General features: G+C 43.9%; 1 protein-coding gene across 1 annotated transcript in view; it reads left to right on the top strand.

Moving 5' to 3' along the window:
* The first annotated feature begins 2,080 nt into the window (after window positions 1-2,080).
* Window positions 2,081-21,018, top strand: part of R3hcc1l (R3H domain and coiled-coil containing 1 like) — a 98,385-nt gene continuing 79,447 nt past the window's right edge. The window contains exon 1 of the mRNA XM_060389758.1: window positions 2,081-2,284. The gene's annotated coding sequence lies outside the window, so the exon portion shown is untranslated. The remainder of the gene's footprint in view (window positions 2,285-21,018) is intronic.

Consider the following 21,018-nt stretch of genomic DNA (forward strand, 5'->3'; position numbering starts at 1 on the left):
ATCTTTCTGAAAGGATAGTCCACCTGGGTCCTTTCCTAGTGTGTCCCCAGCCTTTGCTCTTTCATCCATGACCAGCCTGCAGCTGACGCTTCCATGTGAGGGCCTCCAACACTTTTTTAATTTCCCAAACAAGTGACCCTTTATCTGTCATCATCTCACCACCCTCTTGGAGGTTGTATCCTCACTGACACATTCTCTTGCCCAGGTTTCCATAGCAGCGCAATTTCCTTGGAGCTCTGTCTATCCCACCCATATCGTATCACTATACAACTCTGTTCTTGGAGCTTTTGCATTTTATATGGTCTCAGCTTCTAATTGTGCAGCAGCCAGGAGACCTGGGTAGCCCCCTAGTAAATTATGACTAGTCTCAAGCCTTTCTTTTTCTTTCTTTCTTTTTTTGTTTTTGTTTTTTGTTTTGTTTGTTTGTTTTTGTTTTTTTTTTGAGACAGGGTGTCTCTGTGGAGTCTTGGCTGTCCTGGACTCAGTTTGTAGACCAGGCTGCCCTTGAACTCACAGAGATCTACCTGCTGCTGTCTCCCAAAGTGCTGGGATTATAGACATTGTGCCCAGCTTCAACCCTTTCTTACAAACATTTTCCTCCTGCCACGGTGATGGGAAAAAACAGATCTCAGCAACTAACACATGACATTTACAATTTACATGTGATGCCTTGGTAAAGCTCAAACTTCTTTTGATAGTTGAGAGAAATTAATTTTTTTTCTTTCTTGGCTATAAGTAATAAATAACGTGAGCATAATTGCTGTTGATATCCTTTTACAGCCTTTAAGGAATCTAGACTGAAAACAACACAAAACACAGAATAGGCTTGAAGGAATTTATCCAGGCCCATGCCCAAAGCCCACTCTGCTGTTTTCCTGTTGTATGAGTGTTTCTTGTGGTATTTAAATTGTAGTGTCTAAGGATTTCTGTCACTTGCAATTGAAACACATACTCCACATGGTTTTCCCTTTATATTCTGTATTCCCTTGCTCTTAACTATTCCATAATCACATTCATGATTGCATTTGTATAGAGGATTCTTCTATACCGCTTTCTAACAACTGTCTCTTCATCCTTAGCTCCAGCACTTCTAGCTTGTGGCCAGATAACTAAACCTGGACAATTAATGAGAGTTCATTCTTAGCATTATTACCCAAACAAAATTAACTTCATTTCATCACTATATATCTGATTATCAGTTGCCTGAATTTGATATGCTCATATTCTTCTTTTCTTCATCATCCACAGGTATGAACTACCATGACCTTAGTCAGTTGTAGGGCCTCTGTCTCAGGGCTGTGGTTCTCAGAGTGGGATTCATATAAGATGATTCTGGAAACTGAGGGATGATTTCCTTTTCTATGTCAACCAATATTTTGTTGTTGCCTTTTTGAAATAAAGTCCCATAGAGTTTAGCGTAGTCATGAATTCGCTATGTTTGAAGCTGGCTTTAAACTCCTGATTCTGGGGCCTAAACCTCCCAAGTGCTGGAATCACCATGACTGGCTTTACTATCAATATTTAGGGGAACTCTGAGTTATATAGCCGTTTACCTCTCTCTCACTTTTTTTCTCTCTCTGTGTTCCTCTATTATTCTCTATCATTTATTTATGTATGTACATATATATGTATGTATGTATGTATGTATCGATTGCTTGCTTGTCTCTCACTGAACCTGGTGCTCATTGGTTGGGCTGGCTGGCCAATAAACTCTGAGGATCTAACTGTTGTCGCCTACCACTAGTTACAGACATGTGCCACCACACCTTGCTTTTTACCTGGGTGTTGAGGCTTGAGTTCAGGTCCTCATGCCTATTCAGTGGGCCTGTTACTGAGCCCTGTCCCCAGCCAAGTTTGTAGCTTATTGAAGGTAATGGAAAGAAAACAAAGGATTGAGAAACAAACGGGCCTGTGTTCTGGGCTGGGTATTTTGTTAACAGGCTTCATGACCTTGAACAAGACTTTTAACTTCTCTGGAATCTGACTCACACTGGGTGGCCTTAAAAGATACAAAGTCCTTCCCTGGTCAGGTGTTATTTTAAAATGTTGATAGTTTATCTTATTTTTCACCAGGGTTCACTGGTCCCAAGGTACAGGGCCAGAGAAACAACCACACAGAGGGAGACAGAAATGCTGGGGAAGGGCAGAGAGAGAGAGAGAGGAGTGGAAATACAGAGAGGAGGGAACCTAAATGCCTGGATTATACAGTGAAGAGCCTCTGCAGGAGGGAAAGCCAGACCCCTGGGCTGGAGACCTCAGAGTGTGCCAGCGCGCCCTGTACCAGGTAGGGGTAGGGGGAATGCTGGGAGAGCCTGGAGGTCAGGTCCCCCCTAGTTCAAAAGGCACCTAGCCATTTGTCCTGGGTCTGAAGCTCAAAAAAATTATCTTTGTCTGGGTGGTGGCAGCACACGTCTTTGGTAATTCCAGCACTCATGAAGCAGAGGCAGGCAGAACTCTGAGTTAGAGGTCAACCTGGTCTACAGAGCAAGTTCAAGGACAGACTAGGCTGCACAGAGAGACCTTGTCTCAAAAACAAACAATAAAAACCCTAAACAAAACAAAACAAAACAAAACAAAACAAAAAGAACAGTCTTTGGAGCCTGAGGGCCTGCAGGTGAGCAGGCTCTGCAGGTGACTCCTCTCCAGTTGAAAACCCCCAGAATGTTACCTTGCTTCTTTCCGTTCTAAGCTAAGGGGGTTAGTCAGTTAAATAAGAATTCGAGTTAGTTAGAAGTGGCAAGTACAGTAAATGTGAGAAGAGAAGGTGTTTGCCTCACTAGAATGTTTCTGGAGAATCGAGTCCTTCCCAGCCATGGCTAAGGTGCTGGGTCCCGGTCCCAGAGCCAGGCTGCAGCCCATGCCTGGTGCTTGCTGCTTCCTCCCTTACCCTCTCTTACCCTTTCTCTCCCTTGGTCTTCTTTTTGCTTTTTCTCCCATCTTACCCAACCCAGTTCCTTTTTTCCTCCCTCCTCCTCTCCCTCCCTTCTTTTCTCTTTCAATTTCCCAAACACATCATTATGATCACATTCATTTGCACTTACCTAATATACTTCTCTTCCACGACGTCTTTCCGGCTCCCTCAATCAGATGTAAACATTTCCTGCTCAGAACTCTCACAGCACTTTGAATTTCTCTTATGCCATTAATCATATTTTGCCATGTTGTAGTATTTCTAGGGCTACTCTATTGTATGTCCCCAAGGAAAAAGGCTATTGTCTTCATCCGTGTGCTGCTTCCTACAGGGCCTAGCACTGTGCCCTGCATATGATGATAATATTTTATAAGTATTTAATGCATATTAATGTAAGAAGTATTTGCATAAGTATCAGAACATCGATGCTGAAGAAGTGGTTTCTAAATGGACTGATGAACAAATTCTTTTTTCTGTCCTGTGTCCAGGAGGCAGAATTGTACAGAGGCAAGGACACTGGCCTTGGAGTTAACAGGACTGAATTGGAAACCTTGTTCTACTGTGTTAACGCTAGTGGTATTGGCAAATTGTTTAACTTTTCAGAACCATGATTTATGTACAAGGTTGTCATGAAATACCTTTTTTCCAGGGTTGGTGCTGTTAACTGCAATTACTTGTGGAAACATCTGGCACATAGAAGATAATTTTAAAGTACTTGTTAAATAGAATTATTCCCATCCCCCAAACCTTCGCCTCTATTATAATGTACCTTACAGACAAACACTGGCCTTACTAATTCTTTCTCTGCAGAATTTTCACACTGTGTCTTGGTACACTGGATGAAAAGTGTGTAGAATACGTTTTTGTGGACTCAAAATAGCCAGTGTCACAAGGTGAAACAAATATGAAAAGCATTTGAACTGAAATGAACAAACTGTATTTGCCAGGATTCTTTGTTGCAAGGTCCGTATATCCAATTCAAACAAGCTTAAAAGAAAAAAGAAAAGAATTATTTACCCCCATAATTGGGAAGTATTGGGCATATCTGGCTTAAAGCACAGCTACATTCAGGGTTAAAATACTGAAGTCAGGACAATTTCTCTTTCTAGCTCTGGGCCTTGCCTCTGTGGCTTTATTCTCAGCTAGTGGGAAGGATGTATGCTGTCTTATGAGCCCAAAGGGAAAAGTTCTTTCTGTCTTTGTGTCTGTGCGAAAATACCATTGACCCTGCTTGGGCACGCTGCCTACATTTAAGCTAGTCAGTGGGTACAAAGGACACGGTACTGTGGATGGTTCTGCCAGGGCCCCATGCCTACTCTGTGGCCAGTGGGAAAGATGTAGGGTGGTCAACAGCCCCTTAGACTGTAAGGAACAAAGGAGAAGTAGTTCCTCCCATAAGAAGGGTGCTGCAGACAAATCAACTCGTTTTGTGCACAGACAGAAACTAATACTCCCTTTCCCATAAGATGCCTGTATTAGTTAACTTGAGCTGCTGTTGAAAAATGCTCGTAGGACCAGCTCAGTGGGAAATATTACTTGCTGGCAAGCCTGATGACCTGAGTTTGATCACTAAGACCAACATGGTGGAAGAAGAAAGCTGACCCAAGTATCTTGTAAAGAGAAAGGTTTATTCAGCTTCTTTAGGTTCCAATGCAAGGTCAGGTGATTTCATGGTTTTTGTTTGTTTGTTTTGGCTTCTGGAAAGGGGTGTCCGATGGCAAAGATGGTGTGCCATATGAACAAGAAAGTAGAGGAAGAGATTATGATGTCACAACCCCCGCTAGGTCATACCTCTTCTGACCCAAGAACCTCTCATTAAGCCTCATCTCCTAAAGGCTCCACCACTAATCAATAACACCATCCTGCTGATCAAAGCCTCCCAAAGCCTCCAGGAGACTTTCAACATATAACTACAGCAATGCCCTATGTGTCAAATCGCCCACTTGGTGTTGTTAAAGGACCTATCTCATTTGCTGATTAGTGCATTCATTCACTGTTATTAAAGGAAAGAAACTGTTCTCCTTCTTTTGAATGTTCTGGTGCCAAGGGTTGGGGTAAAGCCATGACAGAGACAAAACACAGGCTTCCTCCTACAGAGTTTCTGTTCAAAGAGGCTCAAACACCTGTCCTAAACACTAAAGAGGAATGATCTCAGTTCCAGGGTATCATGTAGCTGGCACCATTGATCTGTTGGCTGCACTGGCCTCTTTTAGATGTGATCATAGGATCAAGCTTTCAGATGAAAGATCGTACAAAGCCAGTTCCTTCTGCACCTGGGCATACTTCTCACACAAGGCACAAGGGAAAACTCAGGGGTTTTCTTGTTGTATTAGTCAGGGTTCTCAAAGGGAACAGAACTGATATTAAAAAGGGGTTAATTAGACTGACTTACAGGACATAGTCCTGGTGATCCAGCAGTGCCTGTCTCGAAATGGAGAGCCCGAGAATCTGGTAGTTGTTCAGTCTGGATGTCTCTGCAGTCCCGGTCTGGTGCTGGAATGTGGGATCATTCCTGGAGAGCTGCTGTGTTCCACGGTGGATCTTGAAGAAGTTGGATTTAATACATAGGAACAAACTCCAGTGAAAGTGAGGACAAATGGGCAAAGAACAAAAGCTCCCTTCTTCCATATCCTTTTAGAGGGGATGCCACTAGAACGGTTAGCCCAGATTTGGGGGAGGTCTTTCCACTTCAAATAATCCGATCAAGAAAATCCCCTGCAGGTATGGACAGCATCTTGGGTTTTAGCTGATTCCAGGTGTTTATGTTTTTGTCACACACATACAAATCAAAAACAAACAAATACAAAATACCTGTCAGTTGTGGTAAAAAAAAAAAAAAGATGCAATATAACGTTCATTATCATGATCATTTTGAGGTGTATAGGTTCAATTCATCTCAACCATTACATAGCCATTCTCCAGAATGTTTTTCACCTGTGAAACTGAAACCCTACACTCAGGAAACAACAAATTCCTCATTTCTCCCTCCCCGAGGTCCTGGCACCTACCATGTTCTATGAATGTGACTATTCTGGTTACCTTCCTACGACTAGAATCTTGTGGTATCTGTCCTTTTCACTTAGCAGAATATCCTCCTGGCTCACCCCTGTTGTAGCATATGTTAGAATTCCATGTCTTCTTGAGGCTGAATGACACCCTGTTGCCATGTCCACCTCACTGTGCTCATCCATTCATCCATGGGTAGACCCTGGATAGTACCCGATTTCTGGGTACTGTGAACATGGTGCAGAAGATCAGTGTTGATGGCAGCAGCCTGGGTGTTCTGGGGCTCTTAGCAGAGTTCAGATTGGGCAGGGTCTCAGCGGGGCCTTGAACAGATTAGAAGGGACAGCACAGGGCTTGGGATGTCCTCTTCTAGATTTGGCTAGACTTAGAGGATGGGACAGCTTTCTGAGGCTGAAAATATATCCATGCACGAGGGAGAGGATCCAGAGGAAGGAGAAGGCCAGGCTTCATCTAGTTCACAATTTGGGCAGCTGCTGTACGCAATTTCACACTTTGTTGACTTATTTTCTGAACTCTTGTCAGGTCGTTAGAGGTGACTTCCAAACTATAGTACTGTACTAATTGCTTTAGGAGAGATCTGTGCTGTTCATCAAGACCCTACCCCCACCCCTCCTCTTCTGTTCTCCTCTGAGCATTCTACCAAAGCTCTCCCTGAAACGCTGCTAGCCCCACCCTTCCTGGCCCCAGTAGAGCTTAGCTTCCCCCCTCCACCATTCTCCAGTCCCACTTTCGATTCTCTTTGTCAGCATTGCCTACAGCAGACTTCCTGGTTCATCTGTTTATATTTTGTCTACTCTAAACTGAGGTGAGAAGCCAGATTCATCTAAAATGGCCAACTGTGCCTTTGCACCGAAAAGTCTTATGTTCGCTATGGTGGCTTTGAAGGCAGGAAAGGACAGTGACATGGATTGAACTGAGGGATGCTTGGCGGTACCTGGTATAAGCAGCCTGTTAGCTGGAGGCTGAACCAAATAGAAGTTGAGTATCTGGGGGCCTTTGAAATGGCTGCTGAAGACAAGGGAATTGTTTGTTGGAACTAGGCGACCCAGGAGCAGGCTTCACAGTGCTGGGGATCAATACTGTTTCTTCTAAGGAAATAAACAGAATCAATGCCAGCTGCCCTGGGTCTCAAACTAGATCTGAAAGCCACAGGTCCATGGATGGAGGCTCCATGCTGACTTTGTAGAATACAACAGTGTGTACTTGTTTGAGAAACTGGGAGGAACATTACTGAATTTCATTCCAACAACCGGACCTGGGCCACCAAAGGCCTAACACACAAGTATGGAGCATCAGAGGAACATATCACCGAACAGTTGAAAGAGGTCTTAGGCATTGTGATAGGCATGTTCTGCTCCTCTATCCACCATGGCATGGCTCAATGAAAGCATACACCTGCTGGGCATAGACAGCCTCAGTATGTTCTCACTGCTACCAGAAGCCAGCACCAAATAGTCTTATAGTCTTGTTGGCTCTCTACATGAAAGTGTGTGCATAAATTCTTTGGTTAACGGAATCTAATGTTATTCCAAAAGGGCTTCTTTTCTATGGCTTTCCGGTGAGAGGATCTGGAGGCTTTGTGAACATGCGTCATTGCTGCATAGCTCAAATTCTTAAAGCTCAAATTCAGTTAAAACCCACTGCTTTCTCATTGTAGGACATTCCTTAGGCTGTGTGTACAGAGACGGTTTCCTTAGGCAGGGCCTCTGCCTTGTAATCAATTCCATTTGCCCTGTACTTGCCTTGGAATCAGCACAGAAATTTCTCTGTGCATATGGAAGCTCTTAAAGGCGGCTACCATGTCTTCCGTTCTACTGCTCTTTGTCGTCTGTCTCTCTCCTACAGGAAGTCTTTGAAGTCGTTGTAGTAATTTCTTAGGATATTTGTTTCTGAGAGCCTTTGCTTTCTGGCTAGCCTCTAGTGGTCATGCCCTGAATCATCCATTTTCCTATTAAACTGAAGTAGCACAATGCGTTCTATATTTCATCTGTGATTTGGAGTGTTGTAGAGCAGAAGCCAGCACACAGGGACATTTAGGTGGGCCTTGAAAAATGAAAAGGAGTTCACCAAGTTGACTAGGTACATCAAAGCGTTTCTCAGCAGGGAAACGTCAGCCAAAGCATGGCTGTGACTTATCTGGGTGGCTTCTGTCCATTCTTGTATGAACCAAATCATTACTTTTCATGATTTTAAAAATTATTCTGAGCATTATAAAATCCCAGAGTTGCAAACATCCTTAGATGTGTTCAAGCCCCCATCAGCTGATTAAAGAGCCAGACTATGAAATTCTCGGTCCCCTCCACCACAAAGAGTGGCTTTTGAGTAACTTCTGTGATAGGGAGTGTCACTCTTTTGAAGCAGACCATTCAATATTTTTACTTCTCTGTTTGAAAGTTCCCACGTTTCAGTTGGAACCCGCTTCACTGCCACGTTAGTAATTTTTCAGAGTTATTGAGCATTTCATTTGCTCAGCACTATTCTAGGTATTGTGTGTGTGAGGAGGGGCTCTGAAGGGGTGCATGTGGGGGATCTGAATGCTCCATAGAGTGATCAAGGAGGAGGAACAGGACAAGGAAGTGCAGATAATTTGCACTATAGTTGGGGGACCCCTAGGAAAAGAAAGCACTACAAATATTGTCATGGAGACATGGATTAAATACCAAGGGTGTGCAGAGGAAAAGATAGTCAGCTTCTATGAGGACAGCAGAGCCCACCTGTTTTCTGGAGTATGCAGCCATCAGAGTGACCTCTTTACAAGCCAAGTCAGATGACATTCCATTCTGGACCTTTCCAGGCTTTCCATAGCATTCAGAAATGAAACCCCGGCCCTGCAGGACTCCATACAATGTTGTGTGAACCCCCACACTTTCTCTTCTGCTGTCACTAATCTTGATGCTCTCTTAGTACTTGAGTTAAGGATTTTGCCCTGGTGTTTTCTCTTTAGAATGCTTTCTGGACTTCCCCATGGATTGTTCCTTTACATCATTCAACTATACAAAAGTCTTCCTTCCATGCACCATGGCTCATCCCTTGCAATCCCTCCACTCTGCTGTACATACCTTGTAGTATTCATTACTATCTAAAGCATCTTTATTATTGTCAGTCTCCTCAAGATTGTGATCTATGAAAGCATTGAGAATGTTGTTTACGGCTGTATCCTCAGTGCCAAGAACACAGCCTAACACATAACAAATGAAAATATAAATATCAGAGAAATAAATGTAAGTTAATTTCAGTAACTTATAATAATATTTAGCCTACTAATCTATTAAATAATGATTTTTAAAAACTAACAGAATGTGACATTAACACCTGATATACTTTTGTAGCTTTTATACACAAATCCAATCCTTTCGGAAAGAAACCCAAACAGTTTCTCATTTAAAATCCTGTGCTATTTCCTACTTTCTATGATTTCTCAAAGGATTTTGACTGTGGCTCTGAGATTTGCAAGTCTTTCCAGTGTCTAGGAGATTTTCTACCTAGGCTGAGGTAGCAACAAATTGCACGCGTGAAGGATTCTCATCTAGCATGAGGTTATATTTTCAAGTCAGCATGCAAAGGTAAAATTGACATATCACCAAGATTTCTCTGAATATCCTAGCATCAAAACAGACAGTGGGTTCTGCAGTTGGGCACCCGAGGAATTGGTTTGTTTGTATTAGGTACCCTGTGATGTGAAAAGTAGGGCTCTCTGAACACCAGAATCACCCTCAGCCTGGCTAGGTGCTTTTCTCATTGGATACATTTGGGAATTAAGGCAGAGAGGACAGCAATTTACATCCCCTACCACAGCCAAGTAGTTCTGGTCAGGAGCTGGACTGAGTATATGAATCCTGCCTTACTTACTTAGCATGTGAGAACAGACTGACTCAACCTCTCTGTGCATCAGTTTCTTCGTCTGTGAAGTGGGACAATAACAGAACCTGCCCCAAAGGGTTACATTAAATCTAAACCCATCAGCACTTAGGCACTCCTTGGACTAGCAGCTGGGTGTGCTGAGCATGTCCGTCCATATTTGCAATCACTTTTATTAACGCTTCTCTCCTGTTCCTGTTGAGACCTAGGCTCAGGGGGTGGCAAGGCAGGCAGAGTGTGCTAGACTGTTTAGGTTGTAATTGCTTGTTCTCGCACCTTCTTTCTCTGTATCTTGTTCCCCAGAGGCCAATAGTAGCATTTGTCTGATGTGACCTCGCTCAAGTGTTCTGTCTCTGTGGGAACTGGGTAATTATTGATTATCATACAAACCCTACTTTGCACACATTTCTAGAGAGGTGGAGGCAAACAAGCCAGCAAGCAAACAGCAGATTTGGAATAGTTTGAGCTCTTCGTCTGTCACTCTCACATTAAATGCTTCCCACTAACTCTGAGTTTGGCCTTTTCTTGCTGACCCCTCCAATAGAAGCCATTGAGTCTCTTCAGTTGCTCTCAGCTTTTCTGGAATCCTGCCTTCGCTCTCTGGCTTCAGCTTTTTTTTTTTTTTTTTTTTTTTTTTTTTTCAGATTCATGTTCTTCCCTTTCTTTTAGCACTGAGAAAGTTAAAAAGTCAGGAAGAAAGGCAACACAGCAGAAAATGCATGAAAAATGACCAGCCAGGATTTTTTTTAAATGTGAGGAGCAGAAGAGAGCGAGGCCTGAGGAGTTGGCATAAAGAGAAAGGAACACTCACTGTTATATACAGCAGAAGCTGCTGTCCTAACAGAGGTGATGAATTCCTACAGGCCAGAGCTGCTGAGGATGGGGGCTTTCAGGGACAGCCAGCCTGGCAGGCAGGCCAACTGCCAGGAAGTAGAAGCCACACTTTGACCACATCTGGAAAGTTCGGCTGTTACAGCTATTCCCTTCTTTGTAGCCCTAGTATATAATCTCTTGTGCCTGGACTGTTATTAAAATTACAGAAGAAAATATTATATAAGGACCCAGTAAGTTCCAGATGTTATTGTCATCCTTTGGTCCTATAGTTGACTCATTCATTTATCCATTCAACATGTATTTTCTGGGCATTTATAGTCTAGGCATATTGCAAAACACAGTGTGAAAATATGAACTAGGGTAGGGTGCAATGACGCACACCTATAATCCTAGCACTCTGAAAGTCAGAAGCAGGCAGACCTCTGTGAGTTTGAGGTCACCCTGGTCTACAAAGTGAGTCCAGGACAGCTAAGACTACATAGAGAAACCCCACCCCCACCCCCACCAAGAAAGAAAGAAAGAAAGAAAGAAAGAAAGAAAGAAAGAGAAAGAAAGAAAGAAACAAAAGATAAGAAAGAAACAAAAGAAAAGAAAGAAACAAAAGAAAAGAAAGGAAAATATGACCTAGGTAAAGCCTCTTTCATTAAACAGTCATGCCTGAAAAGAGAGAGGCACAGAAGCAGTTCTCACAGCAGGCTGTTCAGGGTCTTAGACTGAGTGTACAGCAGGTGCAGTGATCCTGTGAATCACAAGAAAAGGAGAGAGAAGCTGGACAGGGAAGAAATGAAAATCAGTGCAGGGTGTGCCAGTGAGCCGGCTGCTGCTCTGGCAGTGGGCTCAGTCCCACTGAAGATCACTCAGAGACATTGTGGAAGCTGCCTCCTGTTGTCTCAGAATGTGAAGTCTGTGGCATTTGCCCAGTACCTCCCACTCCTGGCCTGCCCTGGCCTCTGGGCTAGCATATTCTTGGCCACACACAGTAGAAGAGGCTGGTGTGGACAGAAGCATTGATGTTAAGAGAACATGGCAGAACACTGAAGTGTCTGTTATGTTCACTTAGAGAAAGAAGCGCAGAGTGTTATGGAAGGGGAGCTCCCGGCTTAAATTAGCTGTGTGTCTTCTTCGAGGAGCTGACAGTTATCATTCACCTACCACAGGATATCTTCTAGAGCTGTTCGGCGATGCCTGAGCAGAAATTCCCTGATGCCTGGCCACACTGAGAACTGAAAATTCTGGGTAGGCCTAATAAGCCAACTCCTGCCCGTGGGACCATGGGGTCACCATCAGGACAAGGACTCTGGCAGCTAACGGATCCTCACAGCGCTGTCCTCTCTGAAAACGAGAAGTAGACAATGGACAGAATGAGCTCACGTTTGCTTTTCATAAAGAATCCCAAGGACTTTACTGTTTTGTTTTCTTTTCTTTTGTTTTCCCCACAACTCATTCCATGCTTGTGAATTGTTTGTTCTTTCTTCCAGAACTGTCACCTCACAGCAGCTCTGCCCATCCCCACCCCCACCCCATGCTTGCTGCCCTCACTCTTCCTTCATAGTACAACCTCCCAGTTAGAATAAGGATGTGGCAATCAGGCTGCCCAGAATTGCTCTCCCACCTTCAGTTTGTCCTGAGCAGAGTTCAGATTGCACATTTCCCGACACTCAGAAAGACCCATTAATATTTAGCATGTTACATTTCCAAAGCACTTTGCTCATATGAATTGATCTTTTCGGCACCCCCTTGCGAGGCAGCTCAGTACTGCTAGCTCTACTGGGGACAGAAGACTTCAGGAAGATAAGCTACTGAGGCCAGGGCCAGGGCTGGTGAGTGATGGATCCAGATTACCACCAAAGGTCGATGACACCGGTTGTCTGTGTCTCCAGACAGAACTCTAGAGTGGCCGTGGCACACCCTCCCTCTCCAGGATGTCCTGGAACACATCCAGCCCTCAGAAGGTTTAAATAGAATGGATTTGTCATCTTTAAGATTGAACTGCTTACAAACCAGCTATCATTTATGGACCCAGGCACTTCACATAGATTGTGTCATTTAATTCTCTCAACTCTTGTCCATCTTCTGTAATATCACTATTAGTTTGTGAATCAGAGAAGAGATGCACAAAACGATTAATTGACTAACTTAAAGTTTCCCAGATAGTAATTAGCAGAACAAGGTTTAAACCCAGATAGCTTCTGAGGTCTTAGCTATTTTAAGCCTGATTAAATGTGGGTAGATGGACAAGGTCAAGTGGAATTGCTCTTTGTGTGAGGTTCTGCCCACTCCTGGGCAGGTCATCAGATGTTGTGCACAATTATTTCTGCAGGTAAAGAAATAAAAGCGCCTATGGGGGGGGATACAAAGTGGATAAACTGTAATTAATAAAAATAAAATTAAAAAATTAAAAAAGAAATAAAAACGTGTTTGTGAAGAATGAGTGTATAAACTAAAGTTGCTGGGTGCTTGGTTTCCTTTGAGGGTTTTTGTTTTGTTTTGCTTTTTCCCTTCCATTCCAAAGTCTTGCCAAAAGTACAGAGAGGATTAGTTTGTGCAATATTAAATAAATAAGTGGAGGCCTGTGTGCCATGTACAGTGTTTAATGATGACACTCACTCTTGTTGGCAGAGCACAAGGGTTGTGGGAGCTCTTTGACAGGGACAAAGGAGGAAGGCAGGAGTGACCTGCCATTCCAGAAAGTTAGCAGACATTTTATGAGGGTGACCTGAGTTACAGGTTGATGTGGGACAAGAAAGGAAAGGTCAGCATGTGCAAAGAGAATGGAAGTATGAAGAAACAGGCAGGTTTGGAGGCCAGACAGTTCTGTGCCTCTTGCTTTCTTCCACTCGCTGGGTCAATCTGTGGCCCCAAAGTCCTGAGTGAGAGGTTGGTTCAAAAATTTGAGGGTGTCCTTGAAAATGTAACTGTGACAAGCACAGTCAGATTTTCACCTTTTGGTGTTTTGTTGGCTAAAAAGGATAATTATTTAGCAAGTCTCTACTGGATATAAGGTGCTCACCCCGGAAGCCCTTGATGGGAATGGTACCTTTCGAAGTGCTGTGGGGCCGTTGAAAGGGCTTGGAGTGGAGGCATTGTATCCTGAGAAGAAACCATGAAAAAGAGTCACTCTGTCTCTATGTCTCTCCTATGGGAAAAATAACCAGTATTGTAATTTAATTCTTTTACATTTTTAATGCTTTTAATTGAAATAGAATTATATCACTTCCCCTTTCTATTTCCTCTCTCCAGACCCTCTCAGTTACCCTCCCTCTGACTTCTCCCATGCCTCCCAAGCTTACAGCTTCTTCTTCTTCGATTATATTTACTACACACACACACACACACACACACACACACACACACACACCATTCTGAGTCAGTTTTGGTTGTTTGTGTGTATGTGATTTCAGGGCCGACCACTCTGCATTGGACAATCAATAAGGGTACCCACCCTGAGAGAGGTGGGTCGGCAGTCACTAGCTGCCTGTACTTCTTTGTCTGGGGATAGGATCCTGGGAAACTTTCCCATTCCATGTTAACTTGTCCACTGATACTGCTGTTGTTTCTGCTATGCTTATACAGCCATTTCTAGGTGAGATTGTTTTAAAGTGGCCTTGCTGGTATTCAGGCTCTTACAACCTTCCTGCCTTCCCTTCTGCGGTGTTCCCTGAGCCACGGATGCAGGGGCTGTGATGCAGATGTATCAGTTGGGGCTGGAATCTCCACGATCTACTGATCTCCATTCTCTCTCCGGCTGAGTGGGCTTTAAGTCCAGTTGGACAGCTGTTGGTACTCACCAACACGTTGGGTGCCAGTTTGGGGACCTTTCTGCATATCTTGCCACCCTGCTAGTTGTCATGGTTCCTAGGTGCTGCAGCTGGAGAAGACTGAGTTACGTCCAGTTGTGGTTTTCTGTGATGGTCTCCATTTGCTGTAAAGAGAAGCTTCTTTGATGAGGGGTGGTGGCTACACTTACCTCTGGGTATAAGGATAGGACTCAGAATGTAATAAAGAGGTATGCTGGTCTAGCAAAGTGGTGGTAGTAGCTTCTTTTCTAAGGCCTATGACGTCACCAGCCACTGGAAAGCTAGGTTTCCAGTACTAAGCATGGTTTCCCTTCTGCTAAGTGGGCCTTACGTCCAATTAGAGAGCTGTTGGTTGCCACCAACATGTGAATGTCAGTTCTTGCATCTTACTGTGTATCTCGCCATGCTAGTAATTGTTGTAGTTCATAGGTGTTACAGCTGCGTGGGAGTGTTTAATTGCTTCCCTCCCTTGGCAGTTTGTATAGTATTTTTCGAAATGATGGAAACAAGAGCACAGGAAAGAGTCTTTCAGGTCCGATCCAGCTCAAGTTGTCCAAATCCTATGTTCTAAGTGTGTGGTTTCTTCAGCAACAGAGGCCCACCTTCAGTCCCTGGGAGTCAACCAAGAGCTACGTAGATAATCTATATTGTTTTGTGAGTCACTTCAGAGTGTGCTATAAAGGAATTTTAATTCAGAACATGGCCTCTCTGGCAAAAGATCACATCAAAGACCTTCTAGATCTGTGTGATCTAGCTGGAATACAAACACACCTTTAATCCAGGAGACAGAGGCAAGCAGATCTGAGTTCAAGGCCAGTCTGGTATAGAGCAAGTTTCCGGTAAAGAAAAGCTTGGTTAGGTCAAGGTGTAGTGGTGCACACCTTTAATCTCAAACAATGAAGTTAGTTTGTAGAAAGAAGCAACTATGTTTGAAAATGATTAATGAGTAGCAGAAAATGTGATGAATCCGAGGATTTGACAGAATAGGATATGCCCAGTTCTCACCAGAAGAGAAAGGAAAGGGGAGCTATGTAAGGGGCAATGCAGAGAGAGGTGGAGGCAGTTTTACTGGGACAGTAATACAGAGACAGGTTGCAGAGAGAGAGAACTCAGGTGAAGACAGGACAAGGCAGAGAATGAGAAGGAGCCAGAAGATTAGAACAGATTGCTGGAGTTAAGTTTGAGGCCAAGTAGAGCAATTCAGGGGCCATGAGAGAAGCCAGATTGAATAAGTCAGCTGGGAGAGAGTTTGAGGCAGACAGCTGAGTTGAATCAGCCAGCCCAGAGCTCAGAGAGAACAAGAAAGGGTGAGCTTATTCAGCAGAGAGTGAAAACATTCTAGGCCTAGGTTAAATTGTATGGAGGCAAGAAGCTTCCAAGACTAGGTGTAGGCTAGCAGAAGGCAGTAATCCTCTGAGACCACAACTGAAACAGGCAAATAAAAGTTCTTCTCCCGTGTGTGTGTGTGTACATGCTACATGCACCTGTGTGAAGATCAGAGGACAACTTGCGGGAATTGGCTCTTTCCTCCTATCTGTCATGTGGGATTCAGGGATCAAACTCAGGCTGTCAGACTTGGCAGCAAGCACACCCCACTGAGCTATCTCATTGGCTCTTGTATTGCAATTTACAAACCATTTTGTTCCATATTCACATTTGTCCCTTCTGAGCAAAAGTTTATGTAATGTGGACCTCCCTTTTTCTTATTAGTTCTTTATAGTTTAGCAAACAATGTACCATTCTCTGTGTAATTTAGTCTTCACAATTAGCCAGCGTAGTGTGGTCTTGGTGGCCCTCCATCTTGAAGCTGAGTTTTCATGACTCATCTAAGGTTCTCCTCAGGGCTCTGGTCTCAAGCTTGTTTCCTTATATATAGTATTTTGCCTTCCAGACCCTGCTGGGTGTTCAGCACAGATAGACCTGAGTGCCAGAGGGCCCTGAAAGTGGAGTGGAGTGAGAAGTATAGCTTGATACACATGGTGAGCTAGGCCTTGATGGTGTCAAATACAGGGCAGAGATGAAGCAAAAATGTCCAGACTTGTTATCAGTTACAGCTCTCAGGAGCCAACTCATTCTCAGATGGTTCAGTCAGGGCACAGTTTAACCACACGCACCTTGAGACCAGGAAGTGGATTGAACTGCCTTGGTGCATGAAAACAAGACAGAGAAGGAATGGGCAAGTGGAAAATATATTATCTGCTTTTACCTCACAGGCCTGAGATTAGACCAAGGCAGTAGTAGCTTCCATGCTTTCTTTCTGGTGGCTTCAGTTAGAGTTGGAGAGTCCTCTGGGCTCCTGTTTGAGGTCTGGAGTCATCATCGTTATCAAAGCGAATGGAATGAGAGCTATCTGCAATGTCCTGCCCTCGTAATGTCCTAAAACCTCTCCAGTTGATGGCTTTTACTATGTTGCGTTAGTTAATAGCAGTCTTTACAGATACTAGTCAGGTGGTGAGGGTCCGGCACCCCAAAGCCCAGTGAAAATGGGGTCTGTTGTGTTTGTAAGCTGAAATTTACAAACGGAAAGATTTCTTATGCTAGGAGGCACCAACCAGAGCCTACACTTCTGGGGGAAGAGGGAAGGCTTACTCTGTCCCTCCATCCTGATAACAGTTTCTCTTCCATCTTCCATACCATATGGATAACTATGGCACTGTATTCGGAGAACACTGTGAAATGTTCCCTGGCAGGATGGGAACTTGTCTCCTACACAACCTGTGCCTGCCTCTTACCCCACATGCACACCTCATTAGGACTGTCTGTTTTGAAACCTGGAGATAACCATCTCCTAACAAAATGCTCCAACCTCCGCTAGGTATCTTGGGACTCCAAACGGTCACACAATTAAGATGGGGGGCCTGGCACCAGGAACTGTAGAGGAACAGAGTGAAGGTGGAGTAGTTCAGCAGTTGACTCTAGAGCCAGAAGGTCTTAGTTCAAATCGCATGCTTGTTTATTAGCTTCACAGCCTCGGGCATATTATGAAATCTCTGTGCTTCAGTTTCCTCCAATGGGAAATGATAGTGTACATGGGTCCTAGATGATAAGGTTGCATGAGGACTGATCAGATGTATCTGTGTGTGAAGGGTTTGGCACAGGCCTGGAGCACACTAAGCACTTGTTAACCACTAAACATCATTATTTACTAAAGGAGGGATTTTCTGCATTCAGGATGATTCTTTTTCTTTCTTATGTCCTTGGAACCTCCACTCCGTGACCTTCTCCCTAATTTACATTTATGGAGCCAGCTGTTCCAATAGCCTCTCTTCTGGTTGGGGATGGGAAGGAAAAGCACCTTGCATATGAGCTCTTATTATTTTTGGTATTGCTTACAGTGTCATCTTAAACCAATATGCCACAGCTCATTTTCATTCAGCGCTAAGGGCCCTTTAAGCCAGCCATTCCCCATTTACTCGGTTTTAAAAAAAGAAGGTCTTCGGGTTTCATGTTTCTTTATTGTATTTTGTGAGGCACAGAACACATATTGGATACTATGTAAATGTGAAATTCTCTAACAATAGCAACAGACAGATGAGAAACTCAAGGAAGTGGAGTCACCATTTTGAATTTAGCTTTTTATTGATGGGCTGAGTGATTTGGAAGAGACAATGTGGCTCCAAGGCTAAAGAGCCCACAGGGATTTCCATGGTGAAGGTTTGAATCTCAGTCACAGCAGCGGCTTCAGTGACCCCAGGCAAGCAGCTTCCTTCCCCTGGACCTCAAATTCTCCCCATGCATACTGGGCTTGGTGCCACAAAACTGCCTCCTAGGGTTGCTAAGTTAAGCCTGGCCATATGTAGTTGTGCAGATTGTGCACTGCCGAAGGGTGCCAACTGCTGGGGCAAGTGGGGGTAGGACGCGGTCATACTCTGCTCTCAGTTTGTACCCTGGTAATGGGTTGTGGCCACTCAAAGGAACAGGGTGCCTTGACCTTCTGTTCTGCACAGTAGCATTAACACGGGCTAATAGAGACCCTGAATTAAGCAGCTTGATAGGAGTGAGGCGCAGAGTTCAGCAAACAGGATTTAGAAATGAATTCAACACCGCTCCTGAACGCTTGCTATGTGCTAGGCCCAATTCTAGGGGCTTCCGATATGGAGAGGGATGCAGGTAACTCATGCATGTGGTTCTGGCCTTCCTTCCCCAGACCACCCTCCACTGTAGTCAGTCTATTAACAAGTCTTGTCAAGGGGCTGGAGAGATGGCTCAAAGGTTAAGAACACTGTCTGCTCTTCCAGAGCTCCTGAGTTCAATTCCTAGCAACCACATGATGGTTCCCAACCATCTAGAATAAGATTTGGTGCCCTCTTCGGCACACATGCAGACAGAACACTGTGCACATACATAATACATAAATAAATCTTAAAAAAAGAAAACAAGCCTTGTCAAACTCACCCCGTTTTCTCCATCCCCCCCGCCTGCACTTTGCTTCATTATGGGACACAAGGACCCCTGCCTCTGCTTCTTGAGACAAAAGCAAGAGTGTTCATATTAAAATGTGAATCAGATATTACCCCATTTAAACCCTTTGGAGGCTATAATTCAATCCAGGGTTCTCACGATGGTCCACATTCCATCCACGGAACCAAAACCAACCATTTTTTTCCCCCTTTAAATACCCTAGCTCTTCAGTTAATCTAACCCTTTGGCTGGAACACTGTTTGGTTCTCCCCTTTAGTCATCTCTTTCTCAGCCTTCAATGCTAAGTGGACAGCACTTCAAAGAAGTGCTTCCCTGGGCCATCTTGCTAAAGCAGCACCCCAGCATTCATTACTAAGGCATCTATCCTATTGTACAGCAGCTCAGCCTATTTTCAGAGTGCACAATTCCTTATCTTCTGACTTATCTGCTAGATTGTTAAGTGCCAAAACAGCACTGAGTGCCTTGCTAAGTCTCTGATACACAGTACTAAATATTGATAATACTCGTTAGAGCAGGTTGATAAAATAGAATTGATCCAACAGAGCAATATTGTGACTACAGAAATGTAAGGATGAGTACTATGACAAGGTGCTAGGTGAGGTGGCGGTGGCAGATGAGGAATTCCCTGTTTTATCCTTTGTCGATTTTCATGGCACAAATACTACCTTTTGCCAGTGGTTATAAAAACTCACTATGAGGTAGCAGATACTCAGCAAAGGCTTCTTTGGTTGATGAAGCAAAACTTGATTTGTGTTCTGTAGGATCTCTGGTTTACTGGGGTCAGTCCCAATTCCGCTAAAACTTGTTAACAGCTCTGCTTCCCAGTAGCCGGTATTTAACTATTCCTGGTTTCCGTACCCAGCCTACCTGGGCATTATCATATGTTTCAATCTATGCCTCAGGAAGTTTAGCTTTCCCCAAGTATGGCTTTCTACTTAGACTGAGGAACGTCCTTTGATTCCCAGCCTAGGTTGTGGCAGTAGTGGAGAGAAGGAGAAAGGCCAGGTTACTTTTTTTCTGCAATTCCTATCGCAGCTGAAGACTGTTTTGTTGCTGTTGCTAATTTTGCTTTTTGATACAGAACTATTTGATTAACAGCAGTCTCTTCTTAAGGGACTACAAATCCACAGAGGTGGACCCTGCTCTGAGTGTTATTTTCAGCCCTCAGCACTGGTACATTGCAAGCAATAAAATACAATAAGTTTGTTGAGTGATCAGATCACCCAAGGGTGGGGGCACTTTTAAAGAAGGCTCACACCTACCTACTCTATAATAAGATTTGGTATGTCTTCTCTCTTTGAACTTCTTCCTTACAGTAAGGGACGGGAAGGAAAGCAGTGGCGTGGGGACTCAGATTTTGTCAAAGCTCCCCAAGTCGTTCACCTTCATTCTTTCTCTTGAACTCAATCGAATGGTTTCTTTACAGGATTTTTAACACAAACATGACTTGATTAAATTTGTTATTTACCCAAATCGACCTTTGGCAGTAGCGAGGACCCCACAGCGGTCCTGAGATCAGTAAGGAGGACAGTAATCAGCTAAGGAAAGAAGCAGATGGAAATTAAATAACTGGCAGTGGAAATAAGAGAGTACAGACTCCAGTGCTAGAGTAAGAGAATCTACAGTGGTTGGTTACCATTCAAATGTAGATGGGAGAGGCAGTGGAGACAGATGGGAATCCAGGTCAGTGAACAGAGAGTCAGTATGTATTTTTCAAATATTTCTTTTTTTCTTTTATGGTGCTGGAGTTCGAACCCGGGGCACTTCATTTGTTAGGCAATCACTGGGCTATTCCCTTAGCCCACCAAAGCTTTCAAGCCATTTTCACAAGTCTTCAAGACAGGAATGAGATGAGTCCGTCTAGAAGCTGGGAGTACAATAAGCTATGGCAAAAAGAACCTGGGCTGGACTCTCCCCTCCCTCATTCTAAGAATTGCAGTGAACAATATCTAAGAGGTGAGTTCGAAAAAAGAATTATAAAAAGAGACTGAGTGGAATGGCTTGGAATGAGGAAGGTAAACGTGGATAGTGTCATAGAAAATAAATGATAATGTTGTCTAACAGCACCAAATGACTAATGCTTAAGTTAGACAGCCTGAAATACCTCTAGTGGGTTTGGCGACAAGGACACTGGCTGCAACAAGGACATTTTCTGCGGGGCAGAAGCTG

This window comes from Meriones unguiculatus, chromosome 1, assembly GCF_030254825.1.
Source record: "Meriones unguiculatus strain TT.TT164.6M chromosome 1, Bangor_MerUng_6.1, whole genome shotgun sequence".
Lineage (NCBI taxonomy): Eukaryota > Metazoa > Chordata > Mammalia > Rodentia > Muridae > Meriones > Meriones unguiculatus.